Here is a 16,730-nt window from a genome sequence, read left to right as displayed (position 1 = left end):
GATTTGAAACCATTAACCTCTACGTATTGTTTCCTGTATGTAAGATAAGCATTAATCCAATTAACAAGGTAGTTAGGGACGCCGATACTTACTAATTTATAAATGAGTTTACTATGGGAAACTGTGTCAAAGGCCTTGCAGAAGTCTAAAATGAGGACATCAATCTGCCCAGATTTATCGAGAACTACTTGGAATTCATTAACTGTGGTTACCAACTGCGTGACAGGGGACATACCCTTTCTGAAGCCGTGTTGCAAGGAGGATAAAATGTTATTTTCAGCTAGAAAGGAGTTAAGATAACCAGAGACTATGTGTTCTAATAACTTGCAACAAGAAGAAGTGATAGAAATTGGACGGTAATTAGAAATGGTTAGCTTATCGCCTTTCTTATGAATTGGAACAACACGGGCCATTCTCCAGTCTTCCGGCACTTCACCAGAAAGTAAAGAAACTTGAAAGATTTTTGCTAAAAACTCGGATAATTGCGCCGCAAAACGTTTAAGAAACACATATGTCTCTGATCTCGCCCTCTCAACGAAATTTTAAATGCTTTTGGACCGTTTGCTCGTCATACATACGACGCGACCATAGATTTTATTGTATTCATGGCATTTACTGCTAGGCTCAGTAACCTTATTCAGTCATTCAGAGTTGTGCATCGCAAAAATAAGACGTAGCTCCATAAATACATCAGTTATACCAGGTGCGGAACTATATAACGTCGGCTAAGGCTTAAATACGCGACGCAACATATCAGGAAGATGATAATTAATCGAGGTTTTGAGCACTGCACATTTATTAAGGCGGAGGGTGTTTGAAAATTAAAACAAAAAACTAATTTAGCTATTTTTCCCATTGCAGTGAAGCAGTGTTTAGGCCACTCAACTCCTAGGAGCGCGGCTTCACTCCCGACGGCGACGACAGCTTTTCGATTGAGGTCAAAGTTGAGGTCAAAAGCAATGCCCCCTTTTAATGTGCAATGTTCGCGCATGTTAAGGAATCGCAAGGGAATAAAATTTTCCGAGCCTTCGACTGCGGCGTCCTATATAGCCCAGATGGCTCATAAACGTTCATCCCTATAGATTCAATGAAACCAAATTTTACCTATTGCGTTTTCCGCGCCTATTCCAGCGTGATAGTGTAGAACGTCCCAAAAGTCGATTAACTCGTATTCTTAGTTTGATGTGCGCAACTTGTTGGGTATCTCCGCACTGAACAGAAAGCCAAGGAAATGAAATATTCCACGTGCTCCCCTCGACGGCAGTGCCCTCAAGCCTGGAATTTGTGAACTAATCTGCGAACGATAGTGCCCGCCAATTCGAAGGGCCGCGAAGCAATAAATTGGAGGCTGGTGGCCAAAATTTATAGTGCGAGATACTCTACAGGGCTGCGGCTCCGCTCTCAGAGCCAAACGCCGCTCTGCTAGCTCAGGCAGCACTGGTGGCCCCAATGAACAACACGAACACCGAGGACCAAAGGGTTATCCTTTTATTGGAGAGGTTCTCCGTCGGTCTTCCTCGGCCGCGCGCGCGATCCTGCAACATGCAGATTTAACCTTATCAGTCCGTCGTCGTCATGGACGCGTCCACCCCCTTCGCTCGTCGAGGTCCGCACTCGCTACTCGTTACCCGCACTCACTCACTCCTGTCTGCCACGGCCCACCGCCACACCCAGCCATGGCCTCCGAGATCACCCCCCTCGGGGGCCATGACCCAGCCAACCTAGCGCACGCCGTCGCCGGAGGACACAGGAGAGGGGGGAAGGAGGCTGGCCACGAGGTCTAGAAAGGAGAGGCCGCGCGCTTTTTCCCCGCTGCTGCGGCGTAACGGCGTAGCCAAGAGCCCACCGTGGCCGCAAGGGGAAGTGTACGAGAGAGCCGGTGATGTTGTATGCCTTCCCACAAAAGAAGCAATTTAAACTTGGTAAATGCGGGAAATGGCTGTCGCAGGGATTTCTGATAAGGATACGAGGGCTGAACCATTCACCAGCGATTTTACTCTACGACGTTAGTTTTGCATAGTTCTTCTGAAACTTGCGATTTTTCTCCAACGCTAAAAGTTGGCTGTATACTGTGCATCTCTCCCTTATCCGACTTATGGGGCAAATATGATGTACAGGGCTGCAAAAAGTGGCCAGACTATGCAATCTGCTGTGATTGATGATTTTCTATATAAAAATGCGCGCCTTACAATAGTGATCGGGTAAACGCGCAAGCATATCATGATGGTAACCATATACAAATCTTGAAAACAGCCACTGCGGCGTCAGTAAACGCTACCGTGTAGTTTTGTCAAATCACGGGGTCTCTCCGCTTTTGAGCAGCACTCTAATTTCAAGGAGCTTTCAGAGAAGCCAGCCTAGTCCTTCTGTTGACTCATGATACGATTTCATTGAATCATTCATCGATTACCTTCGTTGGCAATGGACGGTAAGCTTACTGGGCTCTAAATTTTCGAGTTCTTAGCGTCCCCATCCTATAGATAAAGTTCATATTTTGTTTAGTCAAAGATTCCGACGCGCTCGAGCCACGATGTTGTGCGTATGAAGGCACTTGTGTTCCGGGCCCTCTAAAGACAATTACAAACACGAAAGTTACCACAGCGCCAAGTATAAGGGGACAAAACACGCGAAAACCAATACCGCAGGAGGTGATTAAAAACACGCATGCAATTGCTGAGGCGTGCCTGATTTGACGCGCTGCTCCAGGTATAGTTTTTCTTTTTGAATTCCTTTGCCCTTCTTTGTTCAAAACAGCGTAACCTCGTAGTATCACAAGCGAGGGCCCCGTTACGACATACCACAACCAAAAAGCGCTTATGTTTAGCCGCATCTATCCCTGTGTACGAAATCACGGGATAGCCGAGCACAAGCGCCTGTGATGTGGGTATCCGGACGGAGAAAAGACAATCTGGAGGACGAAAGAAGCAGTTCAACGCGATGTCTTTCATATTTGTCACAGGATGCATTCCCAAGCACTTATATAACGCAGACAAGTGCGCGTGTGTGTCTACGGCTAGGTGATAGGTGTTTTGAAGAAGTTCTAGGACGAACTTTGAGGCGAAAATGAGGAGCTCAAAATTTTTTAATCCTTCAGATACTTCAATGAAAAGGGACTCGCATGATGGTGCAGTGGTTAGGGCACTCGACTACTGTGCCCAAGGATGCGTGATCAAATCCCGACCCCGGTGGCCACTTTTCGATGGAGGTGAAGAGCAAGGCACCCGCGTGCTGTGCGATGTCAGTGCGCGTTAAAGAACCCCATGTAGTAGAAATTTCCTGAGCCCTCCACTATGGCGTTTCTCATAGCCTGAATCGCTTTGGGAGGTTAAACCCCACAAACCAAACCAAGCCAAATCTTCGGCGCAAAAGAAAGGTGGGTGCCAAACAGCTTCATCATCATCATCATCATCATCAGCCTGACTATACCCACTGCAGGGCGAAGGCCTCTCCCATATTTCTCCAAATAACCCGGTTCTGTGCTAGCTGCATCCACTTGACCCCTGCGAACTTCTTAACCTCATCCGCCCACCTAATTTTCTGCCGCCCCCTGCTACGCTTTCCTTTCCTGTGAATCCAGTTTGTTACCCTAAGCGACCATCGGTTATCCTCTCTTCGCACAGCTTATCAAAACAGCTTATCGCACAGAAATGTCGCCAGAAACCAGTCAGATATCTTTAGAAAAGGCCTCCGGCTAACACTGGAAGTCTGCCACTGTGGAATGAACTTTGGATATCGTACGCACGAGGTACATGCTCAATTTACTAAGCCATCAATGTGATTTCAAAGCAATTGACAAGCAAACAAAAAAGAAATGTGAACGATGTAACTCGCAGCTCTCATGAGAAAGTTGCAGTGGCTGACGTTTGGTTATGGCGGGCTTATTCTGTTTTACATTAGTGTCGTTATGTGGCAAAAAACATAATTTTATTTCTGTAGTTATTTCTTGATGATACGATCATTGCAACTTTCATCATTTAAGTGGTTGATTAAAAACCGGCTTGCTCAAGGTTAAGTAAACATAACGTTTGTTTTCCTTCACATAAGACTTGGCTAAACATTGATGGCTTCGTAAATGATTTTATTCCCATTCCTACTTTTTACTTCGGGTCAGTTCTAAATGAAATGCACACTTTCCAACACACCACTTCATTTATTGTAACCGCCTGCAAAACTGGAGAACCTTACAAGGTCAAAGTTTGGGCCATGTAATGGCATCTTCCAAAGTTGACTTTTTTTTTTTTCACAATTTGAAAAGGAGAACGACACTTAATGCGCGAAAAATCCGAACGGCGAGGAAATAGCCCTGACTTCATTTGTAGAATATTTTTTTTTTCTGAAACAAAAAAGACGATCGCGGTTACCGGTTGATTCACTGGGGCCCCCCACCCCCCTTTCCTAGGCTGGCTCTCTTTACGCGTAAGGTAGGGATAACGTTTGTCTAACTTTTTAGACCTTATATTTAGGCATTCCGTAGAGTTTCGCTATGCGCCTGGGAAACAAACCCCATTAATTCGTTACTTTCGAATAAGGCGGAACATTAGCAAACAGCTACCGCTGCCCTGAAGCATGGAGTAGGGTGTGAATTAGTTGAAAGCAGAAATTCGAAATGGCAGCTCGAAAACCTCCGACAAAAGCGCATGATTTCAGAGGCTCAAAAGCAGTTAACAACCTTAATGTGGTAGGTTGACGGTTTTGTAAAGTCATGAAAGTTGACCATTTTCATTTTTAAAGTCAACCTAGCTTAGCTATAAAGTGAAGTATAAGTAACAGTACACATAAAGTGCCTGTATTCTCCACAAAAAAGCGAATGTTACAGATAAGGCTGGCACCTATTAAATAATCTAGCTGTTCCAAATGACATTACTCAGAGACACTGCGAGCTAGCTTTCTTTTCCACGTCGTTTCGCTGGCATGCTATAAATATTACGAATCATTATGACCTGACTGAGCACAGTAAGCAGCGCAAGAAGTTCCTGTATCTTCATAGAACTCTGAAAAAGTGACAGTATAATAAGCGTCACATCTAAACGTCACCCCCCTCTGCGTGCAGTTTGTAACAAATCGCAGTGCTCACTGAATATATAAACTAAGTAGCCTGGTTTAGACATTTTTTTTTAATTCGCTAAATCACATTGTTCATCATATTACACTATATACAAGCGCTACACTTTTCTGAGTGCCTCTGGTATGTCATTTTTTTTTCTACTATTTCTGTATGGGCCCGAGGAAGACCTGCAGCTTTCGTAAATAAACAAGAAGGAAGGCGGCAAATACAATGCGAATGTCAGACTGCCTGCTGTTTCTACTTCGCCGCATCACACGGCATGATCGCATGTCAGTATTTTTCCCCCCGTAAAGGCCGCAATATGGAAGCGCGTTTCATTTCGGAGACATGGAGGATCACCCTGAAAATTTCTCGAAGCATTAAATTTAGTCTGACGCGTTGGTTACATGTTTGCTTAGGTAAATTCTTCACACGAGGCATGTCATGGAACGCACACAATAAAACATGGCTCCGCCGCGTTGTGGCTTTTGAGCCAGTACTCAAATGTGCATATTTGTAGAGGGTCGCGTTTCCTTGTGACAGCAGTACGTGAGGAAGTAATACTGCCACTCGGAAAGCAAATGACTGAAGGGTAATTGCGGGTTTGGGACAGGTACTTAGTCCTTGGGCATGTGCCACCCTAGTTGAATTAGAATTGGCACACAGAGAATAAAAAGATTGCTAAGTTAGATGGCCTTCCTCAGAGTGTAGTTGTGCGCAAGGCTCCCCCGCCCTTTAATATGTTCGATGTCATTTTTCATTGCTCCGACTCATAGTAACAAAGAAAAAAAAAGAGTGCGTCAACCAGGTTCAGGTCATATAGCCTGGTCTTACTTGAAGGATTCACGCTATGAGCAAAGTTAAAATGCTTGGAAGAATCCTAAATCTTTATCGATGAAGTCTCCAGGCCTTTCTAAACGAAGTTTGAATTTACTCTCAGATATTTTCGTAATATAAATTAATAAATGCTTTACATGAAGTTACTATCGACTGTCTATTTTTTCGCTGATTCGTTGCGCAACTGATGACTCTTTCGTAAACGCCCTTTTGTGCGAAGTTTGCTTCCGTCAACGACGCACCAGGGAGTAGTATGGAGCTAACCAGGCAGGCGCAGCTTTTCTGCACCACGATACCACCACGCCACGTCATAGGCTACGCGTCAACGAAATACACATCTTTGTCTATAATGCTCGATATCCGCCAGAGCAGGCTTAAAACAATGCATCGGATGAACCTGAGCCCAAAAAACTATTCGGAACTACGCGTGCACCCTGCGCATGGTATGCCGCAAGCAAGCACTTACCATTGCACTAAGCCGAGCGCCGTCGCAATTGTTCAGAGAAGCAATGTTTTCGACCGGTTGCCATGCTCACCGTGTGAACACCATACCTGAGAAGAGCACAGACAACTCGTCACGCTCACGGGAGCGTGGCACGCACCGTGCAAAAGGCGTGTTTTTCATCGACCGGTCGGAGCTTTGTGTGCACGCTTGTTATGTGATGATTTCTTTTATGAAGCTCTCAGGGGGATCACCTTTTTTTCTTATACTATATAACTATACTATATTATATTACTATATTATACTATTACATTATTATTATTAGGTTTAATACCGCTCGGGATTTAACTTACAGATAGATAAAAGGAATGCTTGAGCAATTAATGCAGTTAGAGAAGAAACCCCATAGACTAAGCAACTGTTAAGCTTTTCCAAGTTGCTCCTAAATCAGCCTCATAGGCATCATGTAAAATATTAAGCCATGCCATTGGCGTATAGTTAGGGCTACGACACGTAGTTAAAATATGTCTTTACGCGTACTCGGTCGCCTAAAACAAGGCAAGCGTAACGGTTATAAAAAAAAATATTTAATATAAACGTAGGTATCAAAGGAAGTTTTTCATATATTTGAAGTCAGTGAACAAATAACCATTTATTATAGTTATGAAAATCAGTTTCAACAAAACGAGTTTTCTTTTGGCTTTTATAATACTTTCGTGTTGGCACTTATGACGCCCCCAGGTACAACAACCTAAAGATACCTATAAACCGCATGAGCGTGACGCTGCAACATACCAACTATAAATAAGCAACAGAGAATATAATTAGTGTGTAATACACGTACCTTTCAGCTACGCTTACCAGTAGCCTCACGTCCTTATGCGTTTAATACAGCGTGTCTGGGAAAGTTGTTGCTTTGAAGAGACAATCGAGCATCTCTTATGTGAATGCCCTGCATTTGTGAGTGAAAGATATAAGCTGCGTTGTGCGCTGGACCACCTCAACCCTCGCCCTTTAACGGCGGATAAGATCCTTTGTCCGTAGCCACGGCAGTCGACCGTCTTTAAGGCATACAGGGCACTGTTTACTTCTCTACCAGCCACCTGCTTGTGCGACAAACTCTTTCCCTTCTCCTCTTTAATCCCTTCATCCCAGTGTAGGGTAGCCAACCGAATGCTTTTGCGGTTAACATCCCTATCTAGGAGCCATAAAACGGTACAAAGGAATACAGCGGTTCGAAATGGTCATTTGGAAACAGCACTGAGCATCCTGTTGAATCAAATTGTGATTTTATGCATCCAAACAAACTAGCCTGCTTAGCTCGGTAATGAAATCAGAATAGAGTGAAAAATGAAACCCGTTTGCTGGAGCTAGGAACCAAAAAGGCAAACATACATTAGCGCAAGATTAAAGAAACAATATATTCATTAACGTTTGCGATTTTGTTATCTCTGTCAGTACCTTTGGCCGACGGGGCAAACCATAGAATAGTCATGCGCTCCTTTCTTGAGCCAAGCAGCATACATCACTGCAGCAAAAAAGGGAAGAATACAGTTCCAGTCGCACCTAGTGTGTGCTTGGATGGTATGGAGCAGAGGAATTGCGGCACAACATTCCTAGACGAACACCCTCCCCATGTGGAGATTAATGGAGGCTTTTGTCGGCCAGCGACCCATTGACCCACGCATGCTCGCTATAGCAACCCTTCCCATTGCCAGCTCTATTGCGCTTGCTAACGCCTGCGCCGTAATCGCGCCAAATATCAGCCTGGGTTCATTATTTGGCAGTATGACCATTACTTGGTGACTGCTACTGTAGATTTAAAAATGTTCACTTTTAGGGCCTAACTTTTGCACTTTAGAAAGCAGTTAGAAACTATTTCTGTTTATCTATATCAGTATTGTTGAAACCATATTTAATTCAAAGAGCAGCCACGCTAGCATTGTAACTTTGCGACTTTTGTCCCATTATGTGTAACACTACACCTGTAAAAAACGCAGATAGGGCACCTAATGGAGGCCGAAAAAATGTCATCCCATAATAGCCTCAGACACTCGCAGTTTTTCCACTGGTGTTTTTGTTGATTGCATGAAGACCTGTTTGGTTTGGGTCACCTTGTGGCCTTTAACGTCTCAAAGCAACTAGGGTTATGAGAGGCGCCACAGTGGAGGGCTCCGGACATTTTATCCACCTGGGGCCCTTTAACGCGCACTGACACCGCACAGCGCACGGACTCCTTGCCTTTCGCCTCCATCGAACAGCGGCCGCCGAGGCCAGAATTCGATCCCGCATACTTGGGCGCAGTAGCCGGGTGCCCAAACTGCTGTACCACCGCAGCGGCCATAACGAGCTGTTCTGCTAATATATTTAGTATTTTTCTTTATTGCCTGGATCGCCTCAGATATTTTTATTCTGAAAATTAACGCGCCCTTTCCTTCCAGGAAAGCCATAAACGGTGCGATTATTTTGAAGCCTCACCAAGGGGGACCAGCAGGAATCAGCACTGCTCCATGGAGCGAAAATTTACTGAACAAACGTCACCTCAGAGCCACATATACTTAATCTGTCTCCCCACCTGTTTTTCTCGAAATAATGAAACAGTACAGGGCTGTGACGTACTTAAACCGAGTAGGGCGTGCGAAAGTACTTGCCCACAGATGGAAGCTGATGGAGACGACGACGGGCATTGCACAGTAGCGCGAGAATGCGTTGCAGTCTGCAGGCTTGGCAATCGGCTTTCGGCACCAGCTTGCCGAGATAAATTCTCGACTTAGAATCCACTCCACTTCGTTAGTTATTTCCGTTTTTCTTTGTTTGTTTGTTTGTTTGTTTGTTTGTTTGTTTGTTTGTTTGTTTGTTTGTTTGTTTGTTTGTTTGTTTGTTTGTTTGTTTGTTTGTTTGTTTGTTTGTTTGTTTTAAGTATGGAAGGCCCACAAATGTATGTGCACACAAGCAGGTGGTTTTGCGCGGCTCTATCCTGAGTTCAATTTGGTTATACCGATATTACCACCTAAAAGCATTTCAAATCAGGAGCCAGGCACAAGCAATATCATTACCCAGCTCTGATGATGGCATCAGTGCTTTCGGAATCAAAAATTTGCAAAATCCGTCTCTAAAAAATAGCGCGACACTGAAAAAAGAGGAAAGCAGGAGCGTTTCACATAAAATATTAGTTAGCCGTAAACAATAGATGGTAAATAAAATAAAGTGAAAACAAGGTTTCCCCAGGCATTTTTGCGCCCTAAGAGAGAAAATTTGCGTTACAATGAGGAATACCGAAAAACCAAAAAGAAATACGCAAGATATCGGACGGCTAGCTGTCAGTAAATAGTCCATTTTTCAATAAACGTTTTTACGCTGTCGTTCGCCTTTTCGGAAAGGAATAGAACTCTAGATGAACGATCTCAAGGAGAAATCCAAATGTAATGTGGTTCCCATGACGTTGAAATGAGGACAGCCGTCGCCATAATGATGCAAAATAAACTTATGCGACGCTTCTTTCTTGGATTGAATCCCACGCGCACCCGTACAAGAAAGCAGCCTAGCTTTTCAAACGCAACAGAACATATTTAACGGCTCATCTGGCCTGCTTATTTACCTGCCGGCAATGTTTGGCCTTGCTCATTGGCGGTATGGCCTTTCCGCTCGCCTGCCACTCCCATGGTCGCGAGATCGACTCCCTGGCTGGCCGACCGCGTTTTAATGGAAATGCCGAAAGACTTGTGTGTTGTGTGATGTCACGTAACGGAACACTACCGTGTAGTATAAATTAACCGCAGCCCTCTCCTAGGCTGTGTCTGAAAGCCCGTGAGACACTCCAACACGTTGCAAGCTCCAAACTCCACGTTCTGTATTATCCCTAGTGCCTTAGCATAGCAGTAATCTAAGGAACCAATGTCGAGTAGAATCTGATACATTTTCGAAGATAGTACTTTCTACTTGTAACGGTGCAGCGGTGGCGTAGCGGTAGAACATCCACCTCGCATGCAAGAGGGCCGGTGTTCAAATCCCTGTGCCGCGCAATTCTCCACCGGATTAAAAAATTGTATATATATCCGCGTGTCGATTAGCCGTAACCTCTCATAATAAGTTTGGGGTGCGGCCTTATGCCGGTGAACACCTCCGGCAACGCACTCCTTCACCAGAACAGGAGTTGGCCACCCTGGTGCAGTAATTGACCGCAACCTCTCATGACAAGTTCCATAAAACCCCGGCCATCAGTCACCAGCGGCTGCGGAACAACTGACCACGGCGGCGGTCAGACCTGTGACGCAGCAGGGGGTGCTAAGAAAGCCTGGCTCCGCTGGACAGGCCGCCATTGGAAACTGACCCTGGCAACGTTTAACGCTAGAACCCTAGCTAGTAAAGCTAGCTTAGCAGTGCTGTTAGAGGAACTAGAGGGCATGCAATGGGATGTCATAGGGCTTAGTGAGGTTAGGAGGCCGAATGAGGCATATACTGCACTGAAGGATGGGCATGTACTGTGTTATCGAGGCTTACCAGAGAGGCGACAACTAGGAGTAGGTTTCCTTGTCAATAAGTATATAGCGGGTAATATAGATGAATTCTATAGTATTATTGAGAGGGTTGCAGGCATCGTAATTCGGCGTAATAAGCGGTATAAACTGAAGGTTGTACAAGCCTATGCACCTACATGTAGTTATGATGACCAGGCAGTTGAAAGCTTATCGGCAATGCGAAACGTAAAGACGCAGTATACTGTACTAATGGGCGACTTCAATGCGAAGGTAGGGAAAAAGCAGGCAGGAGACCAGGCAGTAAATGACTATGGCATTGGTTCTAGGAATAGTAGGGGAGAGTTACTAGTTGAGTTTGCCGAACGCAATAACTTAAGAATTATGAATACCTTCTTCAGCAAACGGAAGAACCGAAAATGGACATGGAAAAGCCCCAACGGGGAGGCTAAAAATGAAATTGACTTCATAATGTGTTGCAATATGCAACACATTATGCAAGATCCAATCCAATATGCAAGATGTAGAGGTAATCGGGAAAGTGCGATGCAGTGACCACAGGATGGTGAGGTCCCGAATTAGCCTAAATCTGAAGAAGGACCGCAACAGATTAGTAAGAAAGAAAACCATCAACGAATTGGCGGTGAGGGGGAGGGGCAGAGGAGTTCAGGATCTCGCTACAGAATAGATATTCAGCTCTAACCGAGGATAGCGACATTACCCTAGAAGCAATGAACAATGAAATCTGAGATATCATTACTGAATTCGCGGTAGAAGTAGGCGGTAGGATAGTTAGAGAGGATACCGGTAAGCTGTCTAAGGAGACGAAAGACTTGATTAAGAAACGCCAGAGTATCAAAGCTTTCAATCCAACAGACCAGATAGAATTGGCCGAGATATCAGAGCTGATCAATAAGCGCAAGGTGGCCAATATAAGGAAGTATAACATGGAGATAATTGAGCAGCCTGTAAAGAACGGGGGAAGCCTTAAAGCGGTAAAGAAGTAATTGGGCATAGACAAAAACCAGATGTATGCGTAAGGGACAAGGCGGGCATAGTCAAAGTAGTCGAGGAGGTCTATACAGATCTATACAGTAGCCAAAGTAGTCAAGACCGTAATGAGATTGGCGATAGGGAAAAACGGTCAGATGTTCTACCAGTGACGAAGGACGAGGTCAAGAAAGCATTAGAAACTTTGAAAAGGGGGAAATCAGCTAGAAAGGATCAGATAACTACAGATTTGTTGAAGGACGGGGGGGGGGGGGGGGGGGGGGGGGTATCGTGCTAGAAAAACTGGCCATCCTCTATACGCAGTGCCTGGTGTCATCGATGGTACTGGAACCATGGAAGAATGCCAGCATTATCTTCATTCATAAGAAAGGGGACTCTAAGGACCTTAAAAATTGCAGACCAATCAGCTTACTGTCTGTTACGGATAAGGTATTTACTAAGGTGATTGCTAATAGAATCAGGACAACCTTAGACTGCAATCAAGGAAATGATGAAGCAGGTTTTCGGTGACAGAACTCTACTATCGATCATATCCATACCATCAGTCAGGTGATAGAAAAATGCTCGGAATATAACCAGCCCTTTTATACATAGTATTCATTGATTACAAAAAAGCATATGACACAGTGGAAACCTCGGCGGTGATACAGGCATTGCGAAATCAGGGGGTAGACGAGCCGTACGTGAAAGTGCTGTAAGATATATATAGTTGCTGCACAGCAAGCATAGTTCTGCATAAAGAAAGCAACAAAATATCCATAAAGGTGTTAGGCAAGGAGACACAATCTCCCCAGTACTATTCACAGCTTGCTTAGAGGAAGTATTCAGAGACTTGGAATGGGAGCAGTTGGGATAATGGTAGATGGAGCATACCTCAGTAATATGCGATTTTCTGATGACATTGCCTTGCTAAGCAACTCGGTGGGGAACTGCAAATAATGATTGATGACCTAGACAGGAAACGTAGAAAGGTTAGCTTGAAAATCAATATGCAGAAGACTAAGGTAATGTTCAACAGCCTCAGGAAGAAACAACAGTTTACATTAGGCAGCGAAGTACTGGAAGTAATAGGCGAATATGACTACTTAGGACAGGTAGTAACCGCAGATCCGGACCGTGAAAAGGAAATAACAAGAAGAATAAGATTGGGATGGAGCGCATTTGGCAAGCACTCGCAGATTATGACTAGCAGCTTACCGGTATCGCTCAAGAGGAAAGTATACAACAGTTGCATCTTAACTGTACTCACCTATGTAGCTGAAATGTGGAGGCTAACAAAGAGGGTTCTACTTAAGTTGAGGAGATCACAGAGGGCTATGGAACGAAAAATGGGAGGGGTAACATTAAGAGATAGGAAGCGTGCAGAGTGGGTCAGAGAAATAACTCAAGTTACCGACATTCTAGTGGAAATTAAGAAGAAGAAATGGGCATGGGCAGGACATGTAGTGCGAAGAGAGGATAACCGATGGTCGCTTAGGGTAACAAACTGGATTCCAAGGGAAGGAAAGCGTAGCAGGGGGCGGTAGAAAGTTAGGTGGGCGGATGAGGTTAAGAAGTTCGCAGTGGTCAAGTGGATGCAGCTAGCAAAGAACAAGGATAGTTGGAGGAATATGAGAGGCATTCGCCCTGCAGTGGGTATAGTCAGGCTAATGATGATGATGATTATGACTTGTAACGTATTTAACTTATAGGGCGTAATGCCCACGATGATCGAAGGGCGCCCAGACTTAGCGTTACCAGAAAAGGATGCTTATTCGGGATGCCATCAAGCTGCCTCAGTAACGAGCGTGCTAGTTGTTGCCTTGATATATCGTTTACTCTATGAGAGAGTTTTTATCTAGAAATGGACTATACCTTTCAACTACATAATGTATTTAATGCAATCATTTGGATACTCCGTTCCTTTCATAGCACGATTCTAGTTTTATGCTTCGAAAAACTAAAATGTGGCTATTGCTAGTTTAGATAACAATATCAGAGGGGCTCCTTACACGTGGAATATTTTTTTTTAATGCCCCCATTCAGAGAACCCACGCTGTTTCCCAGCCGCAGCCGCGAATAACGTGCCACCCACGTTCTTTTCTCAAGTAAGAACAATCATTCTGGTTGTAGCGGAGACCCCGACGGTCGCGGTATTTTCGCCGTTTCAGCAGCGTTAGCGAATGCTGTCCTGCCGCGCTCTCTGTCGAATATGTTTGCCAACTTTCCGTCTGGTATCGACTTTCCCCTCTAGTCGGCGCCTTTGCTTCACCCTCCTGAAACACCTGCGGCGACGAAAAAGAAAGGAGTAGGGTTCGTGGCGCGCTCTGGTGGGAATAAATGCCACCTTCTCAATTGTTATTGCTTTCTTACTACTAGGTGATGCCGTCTCACAATGACAAACTTTGTTTTCTTTTTAGCGAAAGGAGCGATACTCAGAAACCTAAACTAAGTCGAATTGCAGTGTTAGAGAAAGCTCATCCATACATCTTTCTTTTGCAAAAGCAGCCAGAATTAAAACCGTCCTTATAATGCCCATTATTCTGCGCGCATTTTCTGTGTCAAACAAAAAATAGCCAGATTTTGCTTATAATTTATTTATTTATGGATTTGTTTATTTTTTTATTTATTCGAAATGCCTAAGTCGCCCTCAAGGACATTAGTGCAGAGGGATGCAATGAAACACTATGATGGCAAAAATCACAATACAAAGTAACTTTCGAATAGACGTAAAAGACAAAAAAAGGTGTTTAGCACGATTGTTGCATGTATCACGCATACTATGATCGTATGCAAATGGCAAGAGTTAAAATCGCAAGTAAAATGTTTCTATGACACGATACATAAATTTACAAGCAGCCAAAAATAAAGGAAATAAAGGAAGGAAAAGGAATGAAGGAAAAAGGAAGGAAGGAAGGAAGGAAGGAAGGAAGGAAGGAAGGAAGGAAGGAAGGAAGGAAGGAAGGAAGGAAGGAAGGAAGGAAGGAAGGAAGGAAGGAAGGAAGGAAGGAAGGAAGGAAGGAAGGAAGGAAGGCAGGCGGTTTTGGAATAGGAAGTTTTTCAAATCAGGGCTTAAAGTTGAGGGTTCCTTGTGACAATCCCTTTGACAAACCATTTCATTCAATTATTAAGGCGAAATCCTTCAATGCCTCATACTTTCGTTAGGAAATGTGTACGCGTTTCCGGTGCATGCCTTATATGGGATTTTTTTTTTTCAACGCAAGCTTGCCATAAGGCATATTATAGGAACTCATGTAAATTATTTTCGGTAAGGAACCGGAGCAGGCTTCCACTCTTGTCGTTGTCGGTGAGCCATTTACAGAAGTCCTCTTCCCTTGTAGTTAGTCCCACTTCGTGCAGAATCTGTGTCCTTGATGCCCTTGTCCCTGCACAAGTCCACAGCAGGTGGCGAACATCCACTTCTGCAGCTGGTGTCGCGTGGAACACTTCGGGCATGTGGTTGGTCCGATGTCTACTTGAGATTCCCATCGGCATGTTACCGACGGGGTAAGGGCCGCGTCAGCTCTTATACTTCTAAGGGAAACCTCCTCCAATCTAGTTATGAGGGAGGGGGAATGTACACGAGGGAATGAGGCAGCGCCATCTAGAATTTTTCAAGGCCTCCGCACTCCAGTTATGGTGGCTAGAAGGGAGAGGTGGCGCCAGCGCCGGCGTATCCGCCGAGAATGCGCGATCCTCTGGTTCAAGCGCTGCCGCGAAGGCCGCGGTGGCGCTGCGGTCAGCTTGGCGATGCAGTCACGCGATCGCGCGCATGTGCAGGTTCGCGCGCGGTGTATGGACGGTGCGGCAGCGTTCCTGTCTGTTCGCGGCTGCCAGCGTGATCTCTCGTTTATGACCATGATGTGTTGCGCTGCTGACATGTTAATGTGAGGGCCTAACTTCGCCGAACAGATGAACTCCAGCTCAAAAAAAAAAAAATCACAGTATGTCCCTCCCAAGCAAAATTATCCCAATTTTATGTTCTTACCAGGCAGCACTTCTATGTTAAGGCCCAGAACTGTAAGCGCAACGCTAAGCAGGGAAGAATGAAAGTGCTGAAACTTAGGAGGGTTCTCTAAGTTGCATATTTATTCAAGGTCGAATGTAATATACTTTTTTTAATTTAGCGGGAAGTGATATCCTTGCCTCCCCATTTCTTAGCGCCAAGCGATGGATGCAGTGCTGATAATCAATGTTTAATGTTTTTTTTCTTTCCAATTACACAGAAGCATGTGTAAATTTATCTGTTATTTTGAATTACCCTGAATGTTATGATGTGCAGTACATTGCTATTACTACGATGTGCAATAAATATTTGCTATGCTTCGTTTTGCTTGTTTGGATCCCCAATCACATTTTTTAGGAGTAATGCTGATGCTTCGTATCCTTGAAACTGAAGGAGGTGGAAAACATCGACCAAAGAACAGCAACCTTTTTTCTTTCATTTATTACCCCTTTTAATTTTCTTCTTACATATTATTTTATGCCTGGGGGCAAACAACGTTGTGGAAAAATAATGCGACCGCACGGACCCGAAACATCCTTCCATCCTCATTCTCTTGAAATAGTGCGTTGTTGGGCGAGTCGGTCAGACATATCTTCAAGGTATACTGCGCGCACACAAAACAAGGAGAAAGGTACACAACAAGCGCATCACCTGCGCTTGTTGTGTACCTTTCTCGTCCTTGTGTTTTGTGTGCGCAGTATACCTTGAAGACTCATTCTCTTGGTCTGTCTTCTACTTTCGACATGCACTATCTCGATCCGACGGGACTCATTCAAGACCCTTCAACTCCTGGAGCTGAAAGGATAGATATGCCCGTATTCTACGCACCAGAAGTGTTGGAGTACCAGCCGATCGATTTTAATTGTTTTGTTTGTTGGGTTTCATGTGCCAAAATTACTCGGGCGAGACACCGTAGTGGAGGACTCCTAAATTTTG

At 44.6% G+C, this 16,730-nt stretch overlaps 1 protein-coding gene across 1 annotated transcript in view; it reads right to left on the bottom strand.

The window, feature by feature from the left end:
* LOC146183574 (uncharacterized) overlaps positions 1-16,730 on the bottom strand; it is a 57,473-nt gene that overhangs the window by 23,479 nt on the left and 17,264 nt on the right. The window lies entirely within an intron of this gene.

Source organism: Amblyomma maculatum, chromosome 7, assembly GCF_055883805.1.
Source record: "Amblyomma maculatum isolate TAMU_Amacu chromosome 7, ASM5588380v1, whole genome shotgun sequence".
NCBI lineage: Eukaryota > Metazoa > Arthropoda > Arachnida > Ixodida > Ixodidae > Amblyomma > Amblyomma maculatum.
This window is presented reverse-complemented; position numbering and strand designations above follow the sequence as displayed.